Raw genomic sequence first — 24645 nt, forward strand, 5'->3', positions numbered from 1 at the left:
CTGTGAAACAGTGCCTGTTGTTGTGTTCCAGGGTGGCAGGGTGAAGTGAGGAACAGTTCAGGATGGACTGTGAAACAGTGTCTGTTGGTCTGTTCCAGGGTGGCGTTGTGATGTGAGGGACCGCTCAGGAGGAACCATGAAACAGTATCTGTTGGTGTGTTCCAGGGTGGCGGGATGCAGTGAGGGACAGTTCAGTATGGACTGTGAAACAGTGTCTGTTCGTGTGTTCTAGGGTGGCGGGGTGCAGTGAGAGACAGTTCAGGATGGACTGTGAAACAGTGTCTGTTGGTGTGTTCCAGGGTGGCGGGGTGCAGTGAGGCACAGTTCAGAATGGACTGTGAAACAGTGTCTGTTGGTGTGCTCCAGGGTGGCGGGGTGCTGTGAGGGACAGTTCAGGATGGACCGTGAAACAGCGTCGGTTGATGTGTTCCAGGGTGGCGGGGTGCAGTGAGGGACAGTTCAGGATGGACCGTGAAACAATGTCTGTTGGTGTGTTCCAGGGTGGCAGGGTGAAGTGAGGGACAGTTCAGGATGGACTGTGAAACAGTGTCTGTTGGTGTGTTACAGGGTGGCCGGGTGCAGTGAGGGACAGTTCAGGATGGACTGTGAAACAGTGTCTGTTGGTGTGTTCCAGGGTGGCGGAGTGCAGTGAGGCACAGTTCAGGATGGACAGTGGAGCTGTGTCTGTTGGTGTGTTCCAGGGTGGCGGGGTGCAGTGAGGGACAGTTCAGGATAGACTGTGAAACAGTGTCTGTTGGTGTGTTCCAGGGTGGGGGGTGCAGTGAGGGACAGTTCAGGATGGACTGTGAAACAGTGTCTGTTGGTGTGTTCCAGGGTGGCGGGGTGCAGTGAGGGACAGTTCAGGATGGACTGTGAAACAGTGTCTGTTGGTGTGTTCCAGGGTGGAGGGGTGCAGTGAGGGACAGTTCAGGATGGACTGTGAAACTGTGTCTGCTGGTGTGTTCCAGGGTGGCGGGGTGCAGTGAGGGGCAGTTCAGGATGAACCGTGAAACAATGTCTGTTGGTGTGTTCCAGGGTGGCGGGGTGCAATGAGGGACAGTTCAGGATGAACCGTGAAACAATGTCTGTTGGTGTGTTCCAGGGTGGCGGGGTGCAGTGAGGGACAGCTCAGGATGAAACGTGAAACAGTGTCTGTTGGTGTGTTCCAGGGTGGCGGGGTGCAGTGAGGGACAGTTCATGATGGACCGTGAAACAGTGTCTGTTGGTGTGTTCCAGGGTGGTGGGGTGCAGTGGGGGACAGTTCAGGATGAACCATGAAACAATGTCTGTTGGTGTGTTCCAGGGTGGCGGGGTGCAGTGAGGGACAGTTCAGGATGAACCGTGAAACAGTGTCTGTTGGTGTGTTCCACGGTGGCGGGGTGCAGTGAGGGACAGTTCAGGATGAACCATGAAACAATGTCTGTTGGTGTGTTCCAGGGTGGCAGGGTGCAGTGAGGGACAGCTCAGGATGAACCGTGAAACAGTGTCTGTTGGTGTGTTCCAGGGTGGCGGGGTGCAGTGAGGGACAGTTCAGGATGGACTGTGAAACAGTGTCTGTTGGTGTGTTCCAGGGTGGCAGGGTGCAGTGAGAGTCAGTTCAGGATGGACTGTGAAACAGTTTCTGTTGGTGTGTTGCAGGGTGGCGGGGTGCAGTGACGGACAGTTCAGAATGGACTGTGAAACAGTGTCTGTTGGTGTGTTACACGGTGGCGTAGTGCAGTGAGGGACAGTTCAGGATGGACTGTGAAACAGTGTCTGTTGGTGTGTTCCAGGGTGGCGGGGTGCAGTGAGGGACAGTTCAGGATGGACTGTGAAACAGTGTCTGTTGGTGTGTTCCAGGGTGGCGGGGTGCAGTGAGGGACAGTTCAGGATGGACTGTGAAACTGTGTCTGTTGCTGTGTTCCAGGGTGGCGGGGTGCTGTGAGGGACAGTTCAGGATGGACTGTGCAACAGTGTCTGTTGGTGTGTTCCAGGGTGTCGGTGTGCAGTGAGGGACAGTTCAGGATGGAATGTGAAACAGTGTCTGTTGGTGTGTTCCAGGGTGGCGGGGTGCAGCGAGGGACAGTTCAGGATGGACCGTGAAACAGTGTCTGTTGGTGAGCTCCAGGGTGGCGGGGTGCTGTGAGGGACAGTTCAGGATGGGCTGTGAAACAGCGTCTGTTGATGTGTTCCAGGGTGGCGGGGTGCAGTGAGGGACAGTTCAGCATGGACCGTGAAACAGTGTCTGTTGGTGTGTTCCAGGGTGGCGGGGTGCAGTGAGGGACAGTTCAGGATGGACCGTGAAACAGTGTCTGTTGGTCTGTTCCAGGGTGGCGAGGTGAAGTGAGGAACAGTTCAGGATGGACTGTGAAACAGTGTCTGTTGGTCTGTTCCAGGGTGGCGGGGTGCAGTGAGGGACAGCTCAGGATGAACCGTGAAACAGTGTCTGTTGGTGTGTTCCAGGGTGGTGGGATGCAGTGAGGGACAGTTCAGGATGGACTGTGAAACAGTGTCTGTTGGTGCGTTCTAGGGTGGCGGGGTGCAGTGAGAGACAGTTCAGGATGGACTGTGAAACAGTGTCTGTTGTTGTGTTCCAGGGTGGCGGGGTGCAGTGAGGGACAGTTCAGGATCGACCGTGAATCATTGTCTGTTGGTCTGTTCCAGGGTGGTGGGGTGCAGTGAGGGACAGTTCCGGATGGACTGTGAAACTGTGTCTGTTGATGTGTTCCAGGGTGGCGGGGTGCAGTGAGGGAAAGTTCAGAATGGACTGTGAAACAGTGTCTGTTGGTCTCTTCCAGGGTGGCGGGGTGCAGTGAGGGACAGTTCAGGATGGACCGTGAAACAGTGTCTGTTGGTGTGTTCCAGGGTGGCGGGGTGCAGTGAGGGACAGTTCAGGATGGGCCGTGAAACAGTGTCTGTTGGTGTGTTCCAGGGTGGCGGGGTGCAGTGAAGGACATTTCAGGATGGGCCGTGAAACAGTGTCTGTTGGTGTGTTACAGGGTGGCCGGGTGCAGTGAGGGACAGTTCAGGATGGACTGTGAAACAGTGTCTGTCGGTGTGTTCCAGGGTGGCGGGGTGCAGTGAGGGACAGTTCAGGATAGACTGTGAATCAGTGTCTGTTGGTGTGTTCCAGGGTGGCGGGGTGCAGTGAGGGTCAGTTCAGGATAGACTGTGAATCAGTGTCTGTTGGTGTGTTCCAGGGTGGGGGGTGCAGTGAGGGACAGTTCAGGATGAACCGTGAAACAATGTCTGTTGGTGTGTTCCAGGGTGGTGGGGTGCAGTGAGGGACAGCTCAGGATGAAACGTGAAACAGTGTCTGTTGGTGTGTTCCAGGGTGGCGGGGTGCAGTGAGGGACAGTTCAGGATGGACTGTGAAACTGTGTCTGTTGGTGTGTTCCAGGGTGGTGGGGTGCAGTGGGGGACAGTTCAGGATGGACTGTGAAACTGTGTCTGTTGGTGTGTTCCAGGGTGGTGGGGTGCAGTGAGGGACAGTTCAGGATGGACTGTGAAACAGTGTCTGTTGGTGTGTTCCAGGGTGGCGGGGTGCAGTGAGGGACAGTTCAGGATGGACTGTGAAACAGTGTCTGTTGGTGTGTTCCAGGGTGGCGGGGTGAAGTGAGGGACAGTTCAGGATGGACTGTGAAACAGTGTCTGTTGGTGTGTTCCAGGGTGGCGGGGTGAAGTGAGGGACAGTTCAGGATGGACCGTGAAGCAGTGTCTGTTGGTGTGTTCCAGGGTGGCGGGGTGCAGTGAGGGACAGTTCAGGATGGACTGTGAAACAGTGTCTGTTGGTGTGTTCCAGGGTGGCGGGGTGCAGTGAGGCACAGTTCAGAATGGACTGTGAAACAGTGTCTGTTGGTGTGCTCCAGGGTGGCGGGGTGCTGTGAGGGACAGTTCAGGATGGACCGTGAAACAGCGTCGGTTGATGTGTTCCAGGGTGGCGGGGTGCAGTGAGGGACAGTTCAGGATGGACCGTGAAACAGTGTCTGTTGGTGTGTTCCAGGGTGGCAGGGTGAAGTGAGGGACAGTTCAGGATGGACTGTGAAACAGTGTCTGTTGGTGTGTTCCAGGGTGGCGGGGTGCAGTGAGGGACAGTTCAGGATGGACTGTGAAACAGTGTCTGTTGGTGTGTTCCAGGGTGGCGGGGTGAAGTGAGGGACAGTTCAGGATGGACTGTGAAACAGTGTCTGTTGGTGTGTTCCAGGGTGGCGGGGTGAAGTGAGGGACAGTTCAGGATGGACCGTGAAGCAGTGTCTGTTGGTGTGTTCCAGGGTGGCGGGGTGCAGTGAGGGACAGTTCAGGATGGACTGTGAAACAGTGTCTGTTGGTGTGTTCCAGGGTGGCGGGGTGCAGTGAGGCACAGTTCAGAATGGACTGTGAAACAGTGTCTGTTGGTGTGCTCCAGGGTGGCGGGGTGCTGTGAGGGACAGTTCAGGATGGACCGTGAAACAGCGTCGGTTGATGTGTTCCAGGGTGGCGGGGTGCAGTGAGGGACAGTTCAGGATGGACCGTGAAACAGTGTCTGTTGGTGTGTTCCAGGGTGGCAGGGTGAAGTGAGGGACAGTTCAGGATGGACTGTGAAACAGTGTCTGTTGGTGTGTTACAGGGTGGCCGGGTGCAGTGAGGGACAGTTCAGGATGGACTGTGAAACAGTGTCTGTTGGTGTGTTCCAGGGTGGCGGAGTGCAGTGAGGCACAGTTCAGGATGGACTGTGGAGCTGTGTCTGTTGGTGTGTTCCAGGGTGGCGGGGTGCAGTGAGGGACAGTTCAGGATAGACTGTGAAACAGTGTCTGTTGGTGTGTTCCAGGGTGGGGGGTGCAGTGAGGGACAGTTCAGGATGGACTGTGAAACAGTGTCTGTTGGTGTGTTCCAGGGTGGCGGGGTGCAGTGAGGGTCAGTTCAGGATGAACCGTGAAACAATGTCTGTTGGTGTGTTCCAGGGTGGCGGGGTGCAATGAGGGACAGTTCAGGATGAACCGTGAAACAATGTCTGTTGGTGTGTTCCAGGGTGGCGGGGTGCAGTGACGGACAGCTCAGGATGAAACGTGAAACAGTGTCTGTTGGTGTGTTCCAGGGTGGCGGGGTGCAGTGAGGGACAGCTCAGGATGAAACGTGAAACAGTGTCTGTTGGTGTGTTCCAGGGTGGCGGGGTGCAGTTAGGGACAGTTCAGGATGGACTGTGAAACAGTGTCTGTTGGTGTGTTCCAGGGTGGTGGGGTGCAGTGGGGGACAGTTCAGGATGAACCATGAAACAATGTCTGTTGGTGTGTTCCAGGGTTCCGGGGTGCAGTGAGGGACAGTTCAGGATAGACTGTGAATCAGTGTCTGTTGGTGTGTTCCAGGGTGGCGGTGTGCAGTGAGGGACAGTGCAGGATGGACTGTGAAACAGTGTCTGTTGGTGTGTTCCAGGGTGGCGGGGTGCAGTGAGGGACAGTTCAGGATGAACCATGAAACAATGTCTGTTGGTGTGTTCCAGGGTGGCGGGGTGCAGTGAGGGACAGCTCAGGATGAACCGTGAAACAGTGTCTGTTGGTGTGTTCCAGGGTGGCGGGGTGCAGTGAGGGACAGTTCAGGATGGACTGTGAAACAGTGTCTGTTGGTGTGTTCCAGGGTGGCGGGGTGCAGTGAGGGACAGTTCAGGATGGACTGTGAAACAGTGTCTGTTGGTGTGTTCCAGGGTGGCAGGGTGCAGTGAGAGTCAGTTCAGGATGGACTGTGAAACAGTTTCTGTTGGTGTGTTGCAGGGTGGCGGGGTGCAGTGACGGACAGTTCAGAATGGACTGTGAAACAGTGTCTGTTGGTGTGTTACACGGTGGCGTAGTGCAGTGAGGCACAGTTCAGGATGGACTGTGGAGCAGTGTCTGTTGGTGTGTTCCAGGGTGGCGGGGTGCAGTGAGGGACAGTTCAGGATGGACTGTGAAACAGTGTCTGTTGGTGTGTTCCAGGGTGGCGGGGTGCAGTGAGGGACAGTTCAGGATGGACTGTGAAACTGTGTCTGTTGCTGTGTTCCAGGGTGTCGGTGTGCAGTGAGGAACAGTTCAGGATGGACCGTGAAACAGTGTCTGTTGGTGTGTTCCAGGGTGGCGGGGTGCTGTGAGGGACAGTTCAGGATGGGCTGTGAAACAGCGTCTGTTGATGTGTTCCAGGGTGGCGGGGTGCAGTGAGGGACAGTTCAGCATGGACCGTGAAACAGTGTCTGTTGGTGTGTTCCAGGGTGGCGGGGTGCAGTGAGGGACAGTTCAGGATGGACCGTGAAACAGTGTCTGTTGGTCTGTTCCAGGGTGGCGAGGTGAAGTGAGGAACAGTTCAGGATGGACTGTGAAACAGTGTCTGTTGGTCTGTTCCAGGGTGGCGGGGTGCAGTGAGGGACAGCTCAGGATGAACCGTGAAACAGTGTCTGTTGGTGTGTTCCAGGGTGGTGGGATGCAGTGAGGGACAGTTCAGTATGGACTGTGAAACAGTGTCTGTTGGTGCGTTCTAGGGTGGCGGGGTGCAGTGAGAGACAGTTCAGGATGGACTGTGAAACAGTGTCTGTTGTTGTGTTCCAGGGTGGCGGGGTGCAGTGAGGGACAGTTCAGGATCGACCGTGAATCATTGTCTGTTGGTCTGTTCCAGGGTGGTGGGGTGCAGTGAGGGACAGTTCCGGATGGACTGTGAAACTGTGTCTGTTGATGTGTTCCAGGGTGGCGGGGTGCAGTGAGGGAAAGTTCAGAATGGACTGTGAAACAGTGTCTGTTGGTCTCTTCCAGGGTGGCGGGGTGCAGTGAGAGACAGTTCAGGATGGACTGTGAAACAGTGTCTGTTGGTGTGTTCCAGGGTGGCGGGGTGCAGTGAGGGACAGTTCAGGATGGACCGTGAAACAGTGTCTGTTGGTGTGTTCCAGGGTGGCGGGGTGCAGTGAGGGACAGTTCAGGATGGGCCGTGAAACAGTGTCTGTTGGTGTGTTCCAGGGTGGCGGGGTGCAGTGAAGGACATTTCAGGATGGGCCGTGAAACAGTGTCTGTTGGTGTGTTACAGGGTGGCCGGGTGCAGTGAGGGACAGTTCAGGATGGACTGTGAAACAGTGTCTGTCGGTGTGTTCCAGGGTGGCAGGGTGCAGTGAGGGTCAGTTCAGGATAGACTGTGAATCAGTGTCTGTTGGTGTGTTCCAGGGTGGGGGGTGCAGTGAGGGACAGTTCAGGATGGACTGTGAAACAGTGTCTGTTGGTGTGTTCCAGGGTGGTGGGGTGCAGTGAGGGACAGTTCAGGATGGACTGTGAAACTGTGTCTGCTGGTGTGTTCCAGGGTGGCGGGGTGCAGTGAGGGTCAGTTCAGGATGGACTCTGAAACAGTGTCTGTTGGTTTGTTCCACGGTGGCGGGGTGCAGTGAGGGACAGTTCAGGATGGACTGTGAAACAGTGTCTGTTGGTTTGTTCCACGGTGGCGGGGTGCAGTGAGGGACAGTTCAGGATGAACCGTGAAACAATGTCTGTTGGTGTGTTCCAGGGTGGTGGGGTGCAGTGAGGGACAGCTCAGGATGAAACGTGAAACAGTGTCTGTTGGTGTGTTCCAGGGTGGCGGGGTGCAGTGAGGGACAGTTCAGGATGGACTGTGAAACTGTGTCTGTTGGTGTGTTCCAGGGTGGTGGGGTGCAGTGGGGGACAGTTCAGGATGGACTGTGAAACTGTGTCTGTTGGTCTGTTCCAGGGAGGCGGGGTGCAGTGAGGGACAGTTCAGGATGGACTGTGAAACAGTGTCTGTTGGTGTGTTCCAGGGTGGCGGGGTGCAGTGAGGGACAGTTCAGGATGGACTGTGAAACAGTGTCTGTTGGTGTGTTCCAGGGTGGCGGGGTGAAGTGAGGGACAGTTCAGGATGGACTGTGAAACAGTGTCTGTTGGTGTGTTCCAGGGTGGCGGGGTGAAGTGAGGGACAGTTCAGGATGGACCGTGAAGCAGTGTCTGTTGGTGTGTTCCAGGGTGGCGGAGTTCAGTGAGGGACAGTTCAGGATGGACTGTGAAACAGTGTCTGTTGGTGTGTTCCAGGGTGGCGGGGTGAAGTGAGGGACAGTTCAGGATGGACCGTGAAGCAGTGTCTGTTGGTGTGTTCCAGGGTGGCGGGGTGCAGTGAGGGACAGTTCAGGATGGACTGTGAAACAGTGTCTGTTGGTCTGTTCCAGGGTGGCGGGGTGCAGTGAGGGTCAGTTCAGGATGGACCGTGAAACAGTGTCTGTTGGTCTGTTCCAGGGTGGCGGGGTGCAGTGAGGGACAGTTCAGGATGGACTGTGAAACAGTGCCTGTTGTTGTGTTCCAGGGTGGCAGGGTGAAGTGAGGAACAGTTCAGGATGGACTGTGAAACAGTGTCTGTTGGTCTGTTCCAGGGTGGTGTTGTGAAGTGAGGGACCGCTCAGGATGAACCATGAAACAGTATCTGTTGGTGTGTTCCAGGGTGGCGGGATGCAGTGAGAGACAGTTCAGGATGGACTGTGAAACAGTGTCTGTTGGTGTGTTCCAGGGTGGCGGGGTGCAGTGAGGTACAGTTCAGAATGGACTGTGAAACAGTGTCTGTTGGTGTGCTCCAGGGTGGCGGGGTGCTGTGAGGGACAGTTCAGGATGGACCGTGAAACAGCGTCGGTTGATGTGTTCCAGGGTGGCGGGGTGCAGTGAGGCACAGTTCAGGATGGACTGTGGAGCAGTGTCTCTTGGTGTGTTCCAGGGTGGCGGGGTGCAGTGAGGGACAGTTCAGGATGGACTTTGAAACAGTGTCTGTTGCTGTGTTCCAGGGTGTCGGGGTGCAGTGAGGGACAGTTCAGGATGGACTGTGAAACACTGTCTGTTGGTGTGTTCCAGGGTGGCAGGTTGAAGTGAGGGACAGTTCAGGATGGACTGTGAAACAGTGTCTGTTGGTGCGTTACAGGGTGGCCGGGTGCAGTGAGGGACAGTTCAGGATGGACTGTGAAACAGTGTCTGTTGGTGTGTTCCAGGGTGGCGGGGTGCAGTGAGGCACAGTTCAGGATGGACTGTGGAGCTGTGTCTGTTGGTGTGTTCCAGGGTGGCGGGGTGCAGTGAGGGACAGTTCAGGATAGACTGTGAAACAGTGTCTGTTGGTGTGTTCCAGGGTGGGGGGTGCAGTGAGGGACAGTTAAGGATGGACTGTGAAACAGTGTCTGTTGGTGTGTTCCAGGGTGGCGGGGTGCTGTGAGGGACAGTTCAGGATGGACTGTGAAACTGTGTCTGCTGGTGTGTTGCAGGGTGGCGGGGTGCAGTGAGGGTCAGTTCAGGATGAACCGTGAAACAATGTCTGTTGGTGTGTTCCAGGGTGGCGGGGTGCAATGAGGGACAGTTCAGGATGAACCGTGAAACAATGTCTGTTGGTGTGTTCCAGGGTGGCGGGGTGCAGTGACGGACAGCTCAGGATGAAACGTGAAACAGTGTCTGTTGGTGTGTTCCAGGGTGGCGGGGTGCAGTGAGGGACAGTTCAGGATGGACTGTGAAACTGTGTCTGTTGGTGTGTTCCAGGGTGGTGGGGTGCAGTGAGGGACAGTTCAGGATGGACTGTGAAACAGTGTCTGTTGGTGTGTTCCAGGGTGGCGGTGTGCAGTGAGGGAGAGTTCAGGATGGACTGTGAAACAGTGCGTATTGTTGTGTTCCAGGGTGGCGGGGTGCAGTGAGGAACAGTTCAGGATGGACTGTGAAACAGTGTCTGTTGGTCTGTTCCAGGGTGGCGGTGTGAAGTGAGGGACAGTTCAGGATGAACCATGAAACAGTGTCTGTTGGTGTGTTCCAGGGTGGCGCGATGCAGTGAGGGACAGTTCAGTATGGACTGTGAAACAGTGTCTGTTGGTGTGTCCCAGGGTGGCGGGGTGCAGTGAGGTACGGTTCAGAATGGACTGTGAAACAGTGTCTGTTGGTGTGCTCCAGGGTGGCGGGGTGCTGTGAGGGACAGTTCAGGATGGACCGTGAAACAGCGTCTGTTGATGTGTTCCAGGGTGGCGGGGTGCAGTGAGGGACAGTTCAGGATGGACCGTGAAACAGTGTCTGTTGGTGTGTTACACGGTGGCGTAGTGCAGTGAGGCACAGTTCAGGATGGACTGTGGAGCAGTGTCTCTTGGTTTGTTCCAGAGTGGCGGGGTGCAGTGAGGGACAGTTCAGGATGGACTGTGAAACAGTGTCTGTTGGTGTGTTCCAGGGTGGCGGGGTGCAGTGAGGGACAGTTCAGGATGGACTGTGAAACTGTGTCTGTTGCTGTGTTCCAGGGTGTCGGTGTGCAGTGAGGGACAGTTCAGGATGGACTGTGAAACAGCATCTGTTGGTGTGTTCCAGGGTGGCGGGGTTCAGTGAGGGACAGTTCAGGATGGACTGTGAAACAGTGTCTGTTGGTGTGTTCCAGGGTGGCGGGGTGCAGTGAGGTACAGTTCAGAATGGACTGTGAAACAGTGTCTGTTGGTGTGTTCCAGGGTGGCGGGGTGCAGTGAGGGACAGTTCAGGATGGACTGTGAAACAGTGTCTGTTGATGTGTTCCAGGGTGGCGGGGTGCAGTGAGGGACAGTTCAGCATGGACTGTGAAACAGTGTCTGTTGGTGTGTTCCAGGGTGGCGGGGTGCAGTGAGGTACACTTCAGAATGGACTGTGAAACAGTGTCTGTTGGTGTGTTCCAGGGTGGCGGGGTGCAGTGAGGGACAGTTCAGGATGGACTGTGAAACAGTGTCTGTTGTTGTGTTCCAGGGTGGCGGGGTGCAGTGAGGGACAGTTCAGGATCGACCGTGAATCATTGTCTGTTGGTCTGTTCCAGGGTGGCGGGGTGCAGTGAGGGACAGTTCCGGATGGACTGCGAAAATGTGTCTGTTGTTGTGTTCCAGGGTGGCGGGGTGCAGTGAGGGAAAGTTCAGAATGGACTGTGAAACAGTGTCTGTTGGTTTGTTACACGGTGGCGTAGTGCAGTGAGGGACAGTTCCGGATGGACTGTGAAACTGTGTCTGTAGGTGTGTTCCAGGGTGTCGGTGTGCAGTGAGGGACAGTTCAGGATGGACTGTGAAACAGCATCTGTTGGTGTGTTCCAGGGTGGCGGGGTGCAGTGAAGGACAGTTCAGGATGGGCCGTGAAACAGTGTCTGTTGGTGTGTTCCAGGGTGGCCGGGTGCAGTGAGGGACAGTTCAGGATGGACTGTGAAAGAGTGTCTGTTGCTGTGTTCCAGGGTGGCGGGGTGCAGTGAGGGACAGTTCAGGATGGACTGTGGAGCTGTGTCTGTTGGTGTGTTCCAGGGTGGCGGGGTGCAGTGAGGGACATTTCAGGATAGACTGTGAATCAATGTCTGTTGGTGTGTTCCAGGGTGGGGGGTGCAGAGAGGGACAGTTCAGGATTGACTGTGAAACAGTGTCTGTTGGTGTGTTCCAGGGTGGCGGGGTGCAGTGAGGGACAGTTCAGGATGGACTGTGAAACTGTGTCTGCTGGTGTGTTCCTGGGTGGCGGGGTGCAGTGAGGGACAGTTCAGGATGGACTGTGAAACAGTGTCTATTGGTGTGTTCCAGGGTGGCGGGGTGCAGTGAGGGTCAGTTCAGGATGGACTCTGAAACAGTGTCTATTGGTGTGTTCCAGGGTGGCGGGGTGCAGTGAGGGACAGCTCAGGATGAAACGTGAAATAGTGTCTGTTGTTGTGTTCCAGGGTGGCGGGGTGCAGTGAGGGACAGTTCAGGATGGACTGTGAAACAGTGTCTGTTGGTGTGTTCCAGGGTGGCGGAGTGAAGTGAGGGACAGTTCAGGATGGACCGTGAAGCAGTGTCTGTTGGTGTGTTCCAGGGTGGCGGGGTGCAGTGAGGGACAGTTCAGGATGGACTGTGAAACAGTGTCTGTTGGTGTGTTCCAGGGTGGCGGGGTGCAGTGAGGGACAGTTCAGGATGGACCGTGAAACAGTGTCTGTTGGTCTGATCCAGGGTGGCAGGGTGAAGTGAGGAACAGTTCAGGATGGACTGTGAAACAGTGTCTGTTGGTCTGTTCCAGGGTGGCGGTGTGAAGTGAGGGACAGCTCAGGATGAACCGTGAAACAGTGTCTGTTGGTGTGTTCCAGGGTGGCGGGATGCAGTGAGGGACAGTTCAGTATGGACTGTGAAACAGTTTCTGTTGGTGTGTTCTAGGGTGGCGGGGTGCAGTGAGAGACAGTTCAGGATGGACTGTGAAACAGTGTCTGTTGGTGTGTTCCAGGGTGGCGGGGTGCAGTGAGGTACAGTTCAGAATGGACTGTGAAACAGTGTCTGTTGGTGTGTTCCAGGGTGGCGGGTTGCAATGAGGTTCAGATGGACTGTGAAACAGTGTCTGTTGCTGTGTTCCAGGGTGGCGGGGTGCAGTGAGGGACAGTACCGGATGGACTGTGAAAGTGTGTCTGTTGGTGCATTCCAGGGTGGCGGGGTGCAGTGAGGGAAAGTTCAGAATGGACTGTGAAACAGTGTCTGTTGGTCTGTTCCAGGGTGGCGGGGTGCAGTGAGGGACAGTTCAGGATGGACTGTCAAACAATGTCTGTTGGTGTGTTCCAGGGTGGCGGGGTGCAGTGAGGGACAGCTCAGGATGAACTGTGAAACAGTGCCTGTTGATGTGTTCCAGGGTGGCGGGGTGCAGTGAGAGTCAGTTCAGGATGGTCTGTGAAACAGTGTCTGTTGGTGTGTTCCAGGGTGGCGGAGTGCAGTGAGGGACAGTTCAGGATGGACCGTCAAGCAGTGTCTGTTGGTGTGTTCCAGTGTGGCGGGTTGCAGTGAGGGACAGTTCAGGATGGACTGTGAAACAGTGTCTGTTGGTGTGTTCCAGGGTGGCGGGGTGCAGTGAGGGACAGTTCAGGATGGACTGTGAAACAGTGTCTTTTGTTGTGTTCCAGGGTGGCGGGGTGCAGTGAGGGACAGTTCAGGATCGACCGTGAATCATTGTCTGTTGGTCTGTTCCAGGGTGGCGGGGTGCAGTGAGGGACAGCTCAGGATGAACCGTGAAACAGTGTCTGTTGGCGTGTTCCAGGGTGGCGGGGTGCAGTGAGGGACAGTTCAGTATCGACTGTGAAACAGTGTCTGTTGGTGTGTTCCAGGGTGGCAGGGTGCAGTGAGGGACAGTTCAGGATGGACCGTGAAACGGTGTCTGTTGGTTTGTTCCAGGGTGGCGGGGTGCAGTGAGGGACAGTTCAGGTTGGACCGTGAAACAGCGTCTGTTGGTGTGTTCCAGGGTGGCGGGGTGCAGTGAGGGACAGTTCAGGATGGACCGTGAAACAGTGTCTGTTGGTCTGTTCCAGGGTGGCGGGGTGAAGTGAGGAACAGTTCAGAATGGACCGTGAAACAGTGTCTGTTGGTGTGTTCCAGGGTGGCAGGGTGCAGTGAAGGACAGTTCAGGATGGGCCGTGAAACAGTGTCTGTTGGTGTGTTCCAGGGTGGCCGGGTGCAGTGAGGGACAGTTCAGGATGGACTGTGGAGCTGTGTCTGTTGGTGTGTGCCAGGGTGGCAGGGTGCAGTGAAGGACAGTTCAGGATGGGCCGTGAAACAGTGTCTGTTGGTGTGTTACAGGGTGGCCGGGTGCAGTGAGGGACAGTTCAGGATAGACTGTGAATCAGTGTCTGTTGGTGTGTTCCAGGGTGGGGGGTGCAGTGAGGGACAGTTCAGGATTGACTGTGAAACAGTGTCTGTTGGTGTGTTCCAGGGTGGCGGGGTGCAGTGAGGGACAGTTCAGGATGGACTGTGAAACAACGTCTGTTGGTGTGTTCCAGGGTGGCGGTGTGCAGTGAGGGACAGTTCAGGATGGACTGTGAAACAGTGTCTGTTGGTGTGTTCCAGGGTGGCGGGGTGCAGTGAGGGACAGTTCAGGATGGACTGTGAAACAACGTCTGTTGGTGTGTTCCAGGGTGGCGGGGTGCAGTGAGGGTCAGTTCAGGATGGACTCTGAAACAGTGTCTGTTGGTGTGTTCCAGGGTGGCGGGGTGCAGTGAGGGACAGTTCAGGACGGACTGTGAAACAACATCTGTTGGTGTGTTCCAGGGTGGCGGGGTGCAGTGAGGGACAGTTCAGGATGAACCGTGAAACAATGTCTGTTGGTGTGTTCCAGGTTGGCGGGGTGCAGTGAGGGACAGTTCAGGATGAAACGTGAAACGGTGTCTGTTGGTGTGTTCCAGGGTGGCGGGGTGCAGTGAGGGACAGTTCAGGATGGACTGTGAAACTGTGTCTGTTGGTGTGTTCCAGGGTGGTGGGGTGCAGTGGGGGACAGTTCTGGATGGACTGTGAAACTGTGTCTGTTGGTGTGTTCCAGGGTGGCGGGGTGCAGTGAGGGACAGTTCAGGATGGACTGTGAAACAGTGTCTGTTGGTGTGTTCCACGGTGGCGGGGTGAAGTGAGGGACAGTTCAGGATGGACCGTGAAGCAGTGTCTGTTGGTGTGTTCCAGGGTGGCGGGGTGCAGTGAGGGACAGTTCAGGATGGACTGTGAAACAGTGCCTGTTGTTGTGTTCCAGGGTGGCGGGGTGCAGTGAGGGAAAGTTCAGAATGGACTGTGAAACAGTGTCTGTTGGTCGGTTCCAGGGTGGCGGGGTGCAGTGAGGGACAGTTCAGGATGGACTGTCAAACAATGTCTGTTGGTGTGTTCCAAGGGTGGCGGGGTGCATTGAGGGACAGCTTAGGATGAACCGTGAAACAGTGCCTGTTGATGTGTTCCAGGGTGGCGGGGTGCAGTGAGAGTCAGTTCAGGATGGTCTGTGAAACAGTGTCTGTTGGTGTGTTCCAGGGTGGCGGAGTGCAGTGAGAGACAGTTCAGGTTGGACCGTGAAACAGTGTCTGTTGGTGTGTTCCAGGGTGGCGGGGTGAAGTGAGGGACAGTTCAGGATGGACCGTGAAGCAGTGCCTGTTGGTTTGTTCCAGGGGGGCGGGGTGCAGTGAGGGACAGTTCAGGATGGACTGTGAAACAGTGTCTGTTGGTGTGTTCCCGGGTGGCGGGGTGCAGTGAGGGACAGCTCAGGATGAACCGTGAAACAGTGTCTGTTGGCGTGTTCCAGGGTGGCGGGGTGCAGTGATGGACAGTTCAGTATCGACTGTGAAATAGTGTCTGTTGGTGTGTTCCAGGGTGGCAGGGTGCAGTGAGGGACAGTTCAGGATGAACCGTGAAACGGTGTGTGTTGGTGTGTTCCAGGGTGGCGGGGTGCAGTGAGGGACAGTTCAGTATCGACTGTGAAACAGTGTCTGTTGGTGTGTTCCAGGGTGGCAGGGTGCAGTGAGGGACAGTTCAGGATGGACCGTGAAACAGTGTCTGTTGGTGTGTTCCAGGGTGGCGGGGTGCAGTGAGAGTCACTTCAGGATGGACCGTGAAACAGTGCCTGTTGGTGTGTTCCAGGGTGGCGGGGTGCAGTGAGGGACAGTTCAGGATGGACCATGAAACAGTGTCTGTCGGTGTGTTCCAGGGTGGCGGGGTGCAGTGAGGGACAGTTCAGGATGGACTGTGAAACAGTGCGTCTTGTTGTGTTCCAGGGTGGCGGGGTGCAGTGAGGGACAGTTCAGGATGGACCGTGAAACAGTGTCTGTTGGTCTGCTCCAGGGAGGCGGGGTGCAGTGAGGGACAGTTCCGGATGGACTGTGAAACAGTGCCTGTTGTTGTGTTCCAGGGTGGCAGGGTGAAGTGAGGAACAGTTCAGGATGGACTGTGAAACAGTGTCTGTTGGTCTGTTCCAGGGTGGCATTGTGAAGTGAGGGACAGCTCAGGATGAACCATGAAACAGTATCTGTTGGTGTGTTCCAGGGTGGCGGGATGCAGTGAGGGACAGTTCAGTATGGACTGTGAAACAGTGTCTGTTGGTGTGTTCTAGGGTGGCGGGGTGCAGTGAGAGACAGTTCAGGATGGACTGTGAAACAGTGTCTGTTGGTGTGTTCCAGGGTGGCGGGGTGCAGTGAGGTACAGTTCAGGATGGACTGTGAAACAGTGTCTGTTGGTGTGCTCCAGGGTGGCGGGGTGCTGTGAGGGACAGTTCAGGATGGACCGTGAAACAGCGTCGGTTGATGTATTCCAGGGTGGCGGGGTGCAGTGAGGGACAGTTCAGGATGGACCGTGAAACAGTGTCTGTTGGTGTGTTACACGGTGGCGTAGTGCAGTGAGGCACAGTTCAGGATGGGCTGTGAAACTGTGTCTGTTGCTGTGTTCCAGGGTGTCGGTGTGCAGTGAGGGACAGTTCAGGATGGACTGTGAAACAGTGTCTGTTGGTGTGTTCCAGGGTGGCAGTGTGAAGTGAGGGACAGTTCAGGATGGACTGTGAAACAGTGTCTGTTGGTGTGTTACAGGGTGGCCGGGTGCAGTGAGGGACAGTTCAGGATGGACTGTGAAACAGTGTCTGTTGGTGTGTTCCAGGGTGGCGGAGTGCACTGAGGCACAGTTCAGGATGGACTGTGGAGCTGTGTTTGTTGGTGTGTTCCAGGGTGGCGGGGTGCAGTGAGGGACAGTTCAGGATAGACTGTGAATCAGTGTCTGTTGGTGTGTTCCAGGGTGGGGGGTGCAGTGAGGGACAGTTCAGGATGGACTGTGAAACAGTGTCTGTTGGTGTGTTCCAGGGTGGCGGGGTGCAGTGAGGGACAGTTCAGGATGGACTGTGAAACAGTGTCTGTTGGTGTGTTCCAGGGTGGCGGGGTGCAGTGAGGGACAGTTCAGGATGGACTCTGAAACAGTGTCTGTTGGTGTGTTACAGGGTGGCGGGGTGCAGTGAGGGACAGTTCAGGATGGACTGTGAAACAGTGTCTGTTGGTGTGTTCCAGGGTGGCGGGGTGCAGTGAGGGACAGTTCAGGATGGACTCTGAAACAGTGTCTGTTGGTGTGTTCCAGGGTGGCGGGGTGCAGTGAGGGACAGTTCAGGATGGACTGTGAAACAGTGTCTGTTGGTGTGTTCCAGGGTGGCGGTGTGCAGTGAGGGTCAGTTCAGGATGGACTCTGAAACAGTGTCTGTTGGTGTGTTACAGGGTGGCGGGGTGCAGTGAGGGACAGTTCAGGATGGACTGTGAAACAGTGTCTGTTGGTGTGTTCCACGGTGGCGGGGTGCAGTGAGGGACAGTTCAGGATGAACCATGAAACAATGTCTGTTGGTGTGTTCCAGGGTGGCGTGGTGCAGTGAGGGACAGCTCAGGATGAAACGTGAAACAGTGTCTGTTGGTGTGTTCCAGGGTGGAGGGGTGCAGTTAGGGACAGTTCAGGATGGACTGTGAAACTGTGTCTGTTGGTGTGTTCCAGGGTGGTGGGGTGCAGTGGGGGACCGTTCAGGATGGACTGTGAAACTGTGTCTGTTGGTGTGTTCCAGGGTGGCGGGGTGCAGTGAGGGACAGTTCAGGATGGACTGTGAAACAGTGTCTGTTGGTGTGTTCCAGGGTGGCGGGGTGAAGTGAGGGACAGTTCAGGATGGACCGTGAAGCAGTGTCTGTTGGTGTGTTCCAGGGTGGCGGGGTGCAGTGAGGGACAGTTCAGGATGGACTGTGAAACAGTGCGTATTGTTGTGTTCCAGGGTGGCGGGGTGCAGTGAGGGACAGTTCAGGATGGACCGTGAAACAGTGTCTGTTGGTCTGTTCCAGGTTGGCGGGGTGCAGTGAGGGACAGTTCAGGATGGACTGTGAAACAGTGCCTGTTGTTGTGTTCCAGGGTGGCAGGGTGAAGTGAGGAACAGTTCAGGATGGACTGTGAAACAGTGTCTGTTGGTCTGTTCCAGGGTGGCGGTGTGAAGTACGGGACAGCTCAGGATGAACCATGAAACAGTGTCTGTTGGTGTGTTCCAGGGTGGCGGGGTGCAGTGAGGGACAGTTCAGGATGGACTGTGAAGCAGTGTTTGTTGGTGTGTCCCAGGGTGGCGGGGTGCAGTGAGGTACAGTTCAGAATGGACTGTGAAACAGTGTCTGTTGGTGTGCTCCAGGGTGGCGGGGAGCAGTGAGGGACAGTTCAGGATGGACTGTGAAACAGTGTCTGTTGGTGTGTTCCAGGGTGGCGGGGTGCAGTGAGGGACAGTTCAGGATGGACTGTGAAACTGTGTCTGTTGCTGTGTTCCAGGGTGTCGGTGTGCAGTGAGGGACAGTTCAGGATGGACTGTGAAACAGCATCTGTTGGTGTGTTCCAAGGTGGCGGGGTTCAGTGAGGGACAGTTCAGGATGGACTGTGAAACAGTGTCTGTTGGTGTGCTCCAGGGTGGCGGGGTGCAGTGAGAGACAGTTCAGGATGGACCGGGGAACAGCGTCTGTTGATGTGTTCCAGGGTGGCGGGGTGCAGTGAGGGACAGTTCAGCATGGACCGTGAAACAGTGTCTGTTGGTGTGTTCCAGGGTGGTGGGGTGCAGTGAGGGACAGTTCAGGATGGACCGTGAAACAGTGTCTGTTGGTCTGTTCCAGGTTGGCGGGGTGAAGTGAGGAACAGTTCAGGATGGACTGTGAAACAGTGTCTGTTGGTCTGTTCCAGGGTGGCGGGGTGCAGTGAGGGACAGCTCAGGATGAACCGTGAAACAGTGTCTGTTGGTGTGTTCCAGGGTGGCGGGATGCAGTGAGGGACAGTTCAGTATGGACTGTGAAACAGTGTCTGTTGGTGTGTTCCAGGGTGGCGGGGTGCAGTGAGGGACAGTTCAGGATGGACTGTGAAACAGTGCGTCTTGTTGTGTTCCAGGGTGGCGGGGTGCAGTGAGGGACAGTTCAGGATGGACCGTGAAACAGTGTCTGTTGGTCTGCTCCAGGGTGGCGTGGTGCAGTGAGGGACAGTTCCGGATGGACTGTGAAACAGTGCCTGTTGTTGTGTTCCAGGGTGGCAGGGTGAAGTGAGGAACAGTTCAGGATGGACTGTGAAACAGTGTCTGTTGGTCTGTTCCAGGGTGGCATTGTGAAGTGAGGGACAGCTCAGGATGAACCATGAAACAGTATCTGTTGGTGTGTTCCAGGGTGGCGGGATGCAGTGAGGGACAGTTCAGTATGGACTGTGAAACAGTGTCTGTTGGTGTGTTCTAGGGTGGCGGGGTGCAGTGAGAGACAGTTCAGGATGGACTGTGAAACAGTGTCTGTTGGTGTGTTCCAGGGTGGCGGGGTGCAGTGAGGTACAGTTCAGGATGGACTGTGAAACAGTGTCTGTTGGTGTGCTCCAGGGTGGCGGGGTGCTGTGAGGGACAGTTCAGGATGGACCGTGAAACAGCGTCGGTTGATGTATTCCAGGGTGGCGGGGTGCAGTGAGGGACAGTTCAGGATGGACCGTGAAACAGTGTCTGTTGGTGTGTTACACGGTGGCGTAGTGCAGTGAGGCACAGTTCAGGATGGACTGTGGAGCAGTGTCTCTTGGTGTGTTCCAGGGTGGCGGGGTGCAGTGAGGGACAGTTCAGGATGGGCTGTGAAACTGTGTCTGTTGCTGTGTTCCAGGGTGTCGGTGTGCAGTGAGGGACAGTTCAGGATGGACTGTGAAACAGTGTCTGTTGGTGTGTTCCAGGGTGGCAGTGTGAAGTGAGGGACAGTTCAGGATGGACTGTGAAACAGTGTCTGTTGGTGTGTTACAGGGTGGCCGGGTGCAGTGAGGGACAGTTCAGGATGGACTGTGAAACAGTGTCTGTTGGTGTGTTCCAGGGTGGCGGAGTGCACTGAGGCACAGTTCAGGATGGACTGTGGAGCTGTGTTTGTTGGTGTGTTCCAGGGTGGCGGGGTGCAGTGAGGGACAGTTCAGGATAGACTGTGAATCAGTGTCTGTTGGTGTGTTCCAGGGTGGGGGGTGCAGTGAGGGACAGTTCAGGATGGACTGTGAAACAGTGTCTGTTGGTGTGTTCCAGGGTGGCGGGGTGCAGTGAGGGACAGTTCAGGATGGACTGTGAAACAGTGTCTGTTGGTGTGTTCCAGGGTGGCGGGGTGCAGTGAGGGACAGTTCAGGATGGACTCTGAAACAGTGTCTGTTGGTGTGTTACAGGGTGGCGGGGTGCAGTGAGGGACAGTTCAGGATGGACTGTGAAACAGTGTCTGTTGGTGTGTTCCAGGGTGGCGGGGTGCAGTGAGGGTCAGTTCAGGATGGACTCTGAAACAGTGTCTGTTGGTGTGTTCCAGGGTGGCGGGGTGCAGTGAGGGACAGTTCAGGATGGACTGTGAAACAGTGTCTGTTGGTGTGTTCCAGGGTGGCGGTGTGCAGTGAGGGTCAGTTCAGGATGGACTCTGAAACAGTGTCTGTTGGTGTGTTACAGGGTGGCGGGGTGCAGTGAGGGACAGTTCAGGATGGACTGTGAAACAGTGTCTGTTGGTGTGTTCCACGGTGGCGGGGTGCAGTGAGGGACAGTTCAGGATGGACTGTGAAACAATGTCTGTTGGTGTGTTCCAGGGTGGCGTGGTGCAGTGAGGGACAGCTCAGGATGAAACGTGAAACAGTGTCTGTTGGTGTGTTCCAGGGTGGAGGGGTGCAGTTAGGGACAGTTCAGGATGGACTGTGAAACTGTGTCTGTTGGTGTGTTCCAGGGTGGTGGGGTGCAGTGGGGGACCGTTCAGGATGGACTGTGAAACTGTGTCTGTTGGTGTGTTCCAGGGTGGCGGGGTGCAGTGAGGGACAGTTCAGGATGGACTGTGAAACAGTGTCTGTTGGTGTGTTCCAGGGTGGCGGGGTGAAGTGAGGGACAGTTCAGGATGGACCGTGAAGCAGTGTCTGTTGGTGTGTTCCAGGGTGGCGGGGTTTCAGTGAGGGACAGTTCAGGATGGACTGTGAAACAGTGCGTATTGTTGTGTTCCAGGGTGGCGGGGTGCAGTGAGGGACAGTTCAGGATGGACCGTGAAACAGTGTCTGTTGGTCTGTTCCAGGTTGGCGGGGTGCAGTGAGGGACAGTTCAGGATGGACTGTGAAACAGTGCCTGTTGTTGTGTTCCAGGGTGGCAGGGTGAAGTGAGGAACAGTTCAGGATGGACTGTGAAACAGTGTCTGTTGGTCTGTTCCAGGGTGGCGGTGTGAAGTACGGGACAGCTCAGGATGAACCATGAAACAGTGTCTGTTGGTGTGTTCCAGGGTGGCGGGGTGCAGTGAGGGACAGTTCAGGATGGACTGTGAAGCAGTGTTTGTTGGTGTGTCCCAGGGTGGCGGGGTGCAGTGAGGTACAGTTCAGAATGGACTGTGAAACAGTGTCTGTTGGTGTGCTCCAGGGTGGCGGGGAGCAGTGAGGGACAGTTCAGGATGGACTGTGAAACAGTGTCTGTTGGTGTGTTCCAGGGTGGCGGGGTGCAGTGAGGGACAGTTCAGGATGGACTGTGAAACTGTGTCTGTTGCTGTGTTCCAGGGTGTCGGTGTGCAGTGAGGGACAGTTCAGGATGGACTGTGAAACAGCATCTGTTGGTGTGTTCCAGGGTGGCGGGGTTCAGTGAGGGACAGTTCAGGATGGACTGTGAAACAGTGTCTGTTGGTGTGCTCCAGGGTGGCGGGGTGCAGTGAGAGACAGTTCAGGATGGACCGGGGAACAGCGTCTGTTGATGTGTTCCAGGGTGGCGGGGTGCAGTGAGGGACAGTTCAGCATGGACCGTGAAACAGTGTCTGTTGGTGTGTTCCAGGGTGGTGGGGTGCAGTGAGGGACAGTTCAGGATGGACCGTGAAACAGTGTCTGTTGGTCTGTTCCAGGTTGGCGGGGTGAAGTGAGGAACAGTTCAGGATGGACTGTGAAACAGTGTCTGTTGGTCTGTTCCAGGGTGGCGGGGTGCAGTGAGGGACAGCTCAGGATGAACCGTGAAACAGTGTCTGTTGGTGTGTTCCAGGGTGGCGGGATGCAGTGAGGGACAGTTCAGTATGGACTGTGAAACAGTGTCTGTTGGTGTGTTCTAGGGTGGCGGGGTGCAGTGAGAGACAGTTCAGGATGCACTGTGAAACAGTGTCTGTTGGTGTGTTCCAGGGTGGCGGGGTGCAGTGAGGTACAGTTCAGAATGGACTGTGAAACAGTGTCTGTTGGTGTGTTCCAGGGTGGCGGGGTGCAGTGAGGGACAGTTCAGGATGGACTGTGAAACAGTGTCTGTTGTTGTGTTCCAGGGTGGCGGGGTGCAGTGAGGGACTGTTCAGGATCGACCGTGAATCATTGTCTGTTGGTCTGTTCCAGGGTGGCGGGGTGCAGTGAGGGACAGTTCCGGATGGACTGTGAAACTGTTTCTGTTGGTGTGTTCCAGGGTGGCGTGGTGCAGTGAGGGAAAGTTCAGAATGGACTGTGAAACAGTGTCTGTTGGTCTGTTCCAGGGTGGCGGTGTGCAGTGAGAAACAGTTGAGGATGGACCGTGAAACAGTGTCTGTTGGTGTGTTCCAGGGTGGCGGGGTGCAGTGAAGGACAGTTCAGGATGGGCCGTGAAACAGTGTCTGTTGGTGTGTTACAGGGTGGCCGGGTGCAGTGAGGGACAGTTCAGGATCGACTGTGAAACAGTGTCTGTTGCTGTGTTCCAGGGTGGCGGGGTGCAGTGAGGGACAGTTCAGGATAGACTGTGAATCAGTGTCTGTTGGTGTGTTCCAGGGTGGGGGGTGCAGTGAGGCACAGTTCAGGATGGACTGTGGAGCTGTGTCTGTTGGTGTGTTCCAGGGTGGCGGGGTGCAGTGAGGGAAATTTCAGGATAGACTGTGAATCAGTGTCTGTTGGTGTGTTCCAGGGTGGGGGGTGCAGTGAGGGACAGTTCAGGATTGACTGTGAAACAGTGTCTGTTGGTGTGTTCCAGGGTGGCGGGGTGCAGTGAGGGACAGTTCAGGATGGACTGTGAAACTGTGTCTGCTGGTGTGTTCCTGGGTGGCGGGGGGCAGTGAGGGTCAGTTCAGGATGGACTCTGAAACAGTGTCTATTGGTGTGTTCCAGGGTGGCGGGGTGCAGTGAGGGACAGCTCAGGATGAAACGTGAGTTAGTGTCTGTTGGTGTGTTCCAGGGTGGCGGGGTGCAGTGAGGGACAGTTCAGGATGGACTGTGAAACAGTGTCTGTTGGTGTGTTCCAGGGTGGCGGGGTGCAGTGAGGGCAGTTCAGGATGGACTGTGAAACAGTGTCTGTTGGTGTGTTCCAGGGTGGCGGGGTGAAGTGAGGGACAGTTCAGGATGGACCGTGAAGCAGTGTCTGTTGGTGTGTTCCAGGGTGGCGGGGTGCAGTGAGGGACAGTTCAGGATGGACTGTGAAACAGTGCCTGCTGTTGTGTTCCAGGGTGGCAGGGTGCAGTGAGGGACAGTTCAGGATGGACCGTGAAGCAGTGTCTGTTGGTGTGTTCCAGGGTGGCGGGGTGCAGTGAGGGACAGTTCAGGATGGACTGTGAAACTGTGTCTGTTGGTGTGTTCCAGGGTGGTGGGGTGCAGTGGGGGACAGTTCTGGATGGACTGTGAAATTGTGTCTGTTGGTGTGTTCCAGGGTGGCGGGGTGCAGTGAGGGACAGTTCAGGATGGACTGTGAAACAGTGTCTGTTGGTGTGTTCCACGGTGGCCGGGTGAAGTGAGGGACAGTTCAGGATGGACCGTGAAGCAGTGTCTGTTGGTGTGTTCCAGGGTGGCGGGGTGCAGTGAGGGACAGTTCAGGATGGACTGTGAAACAGTGCCTGTTGTTGTGTTCCAGGGTGGCGGGGTGCAGTGAGGGAAAGTTCAGAATGGACTGTGAAACAGTGTCTGTTGGTCGGTTCCAGGGTGGCGGGGTGCAGTGAGGGACAGTTCAGGATGGACTGTCAAACAATGTCTGTTGGTGTGTTCCAAGGGTGGCGGGGTGCATTGAGGGACAGCTTAGGATGAACCGTGAAACAGTGCCTGTTGATGTGTTCCAGGGTGGCGGGGTGCAGTGAGAATCAGTTCAGGATGGTCTGTGAAACAGTGTCTGTTGGTGTGTTCCAGGGTGGCGGAGTGCAGTGAGAGACAGTTCAGGTTGGACCGTGAAACAGTGTCTGTTGGTGTGTTCCAGGGTGGCGGGGTGAAGTGAGGGACAGTTCAGGATGGACCGTGAAGCAGTGCCTGTTGGTTTGTTCCAGGGGGGCGGGGTGCAGTGAGGGACAGTTCAGGATGGACTGTGAAACAGTGTCTGTTGGTGTGTTCCCGGGTGGCGGGGTGCAGTGAGGGACAGCTCAGGATGAACCGTGAAACAGTGTCTGTTGGCGTGTTCCAGGGTGGCGGGGTGCAGTGATGGACAGTTCAGTATCGACTGTGAAATAGTGTCTGTTGGTGTGTTCCAGGGTGGCAGGGTGCAGTGAGGGACAGTTCAGGATGAACCGTGAAACGGTGTGTGTTGGTGTGTTCCAGGGTGGCGGGGTGCAGTGAGGGACAGTTCAGTATCGACTGTGAAACAGTGTCTGTTGGTGTGTTCCAGGGTGGCAGGGTGCAGTGAGGGACAGTTCAGGATGGACCGTGAAACAGTGTCTGTTGGTGTGTTCCAGGGTGGCGGGGTGCAGTGAGAGTCACTTCAGGATGGACCGTGAAACAGTGCCTGTTGGTGTGTTCCAGGGTGGCGGGGTGCAGTGAGGGACAGTTCAGGATGGACCATGAAACAGTGTCTGTCGGTGTGTTCCAGGGTGGCGGGGTGCAGTGAAGGACAGTTCAGGATGGGCCGTGAAACAGTGTCTGTTGGTGTGTTACAGGGTGGCCGGGTGCAGTGAGGGACAGTTCAGGATCGACTGTGAAACAGTGTCTGTTGCTGTGTTCCAGGGTGGCGGGGTGCAGTGAGGGACAGTTCAGGATAGACTGTGAATCAGTGTCTGTTGGTGTGTTCCAGGGTGGGGGGTGCAGTGAGGCACAGTTCAGGATGGACTGTG

Source organism: Somniosus microcephalus, chromosome 4 (genome assembly GCF_052327205.1).
Source record: "Somniosus microcephalus isolate GS21.2 chromosome 4, FLI_Smic_1.0, whole genome shotgun sequence".
Classification (NCBI taxonomy): domain Eukaryota; kingdom Metazoa; phylum Chordata; class Chondrichthyes; order Squaliformes; family Somniosidae; genus Somniosus; species Somniosus microcephalus.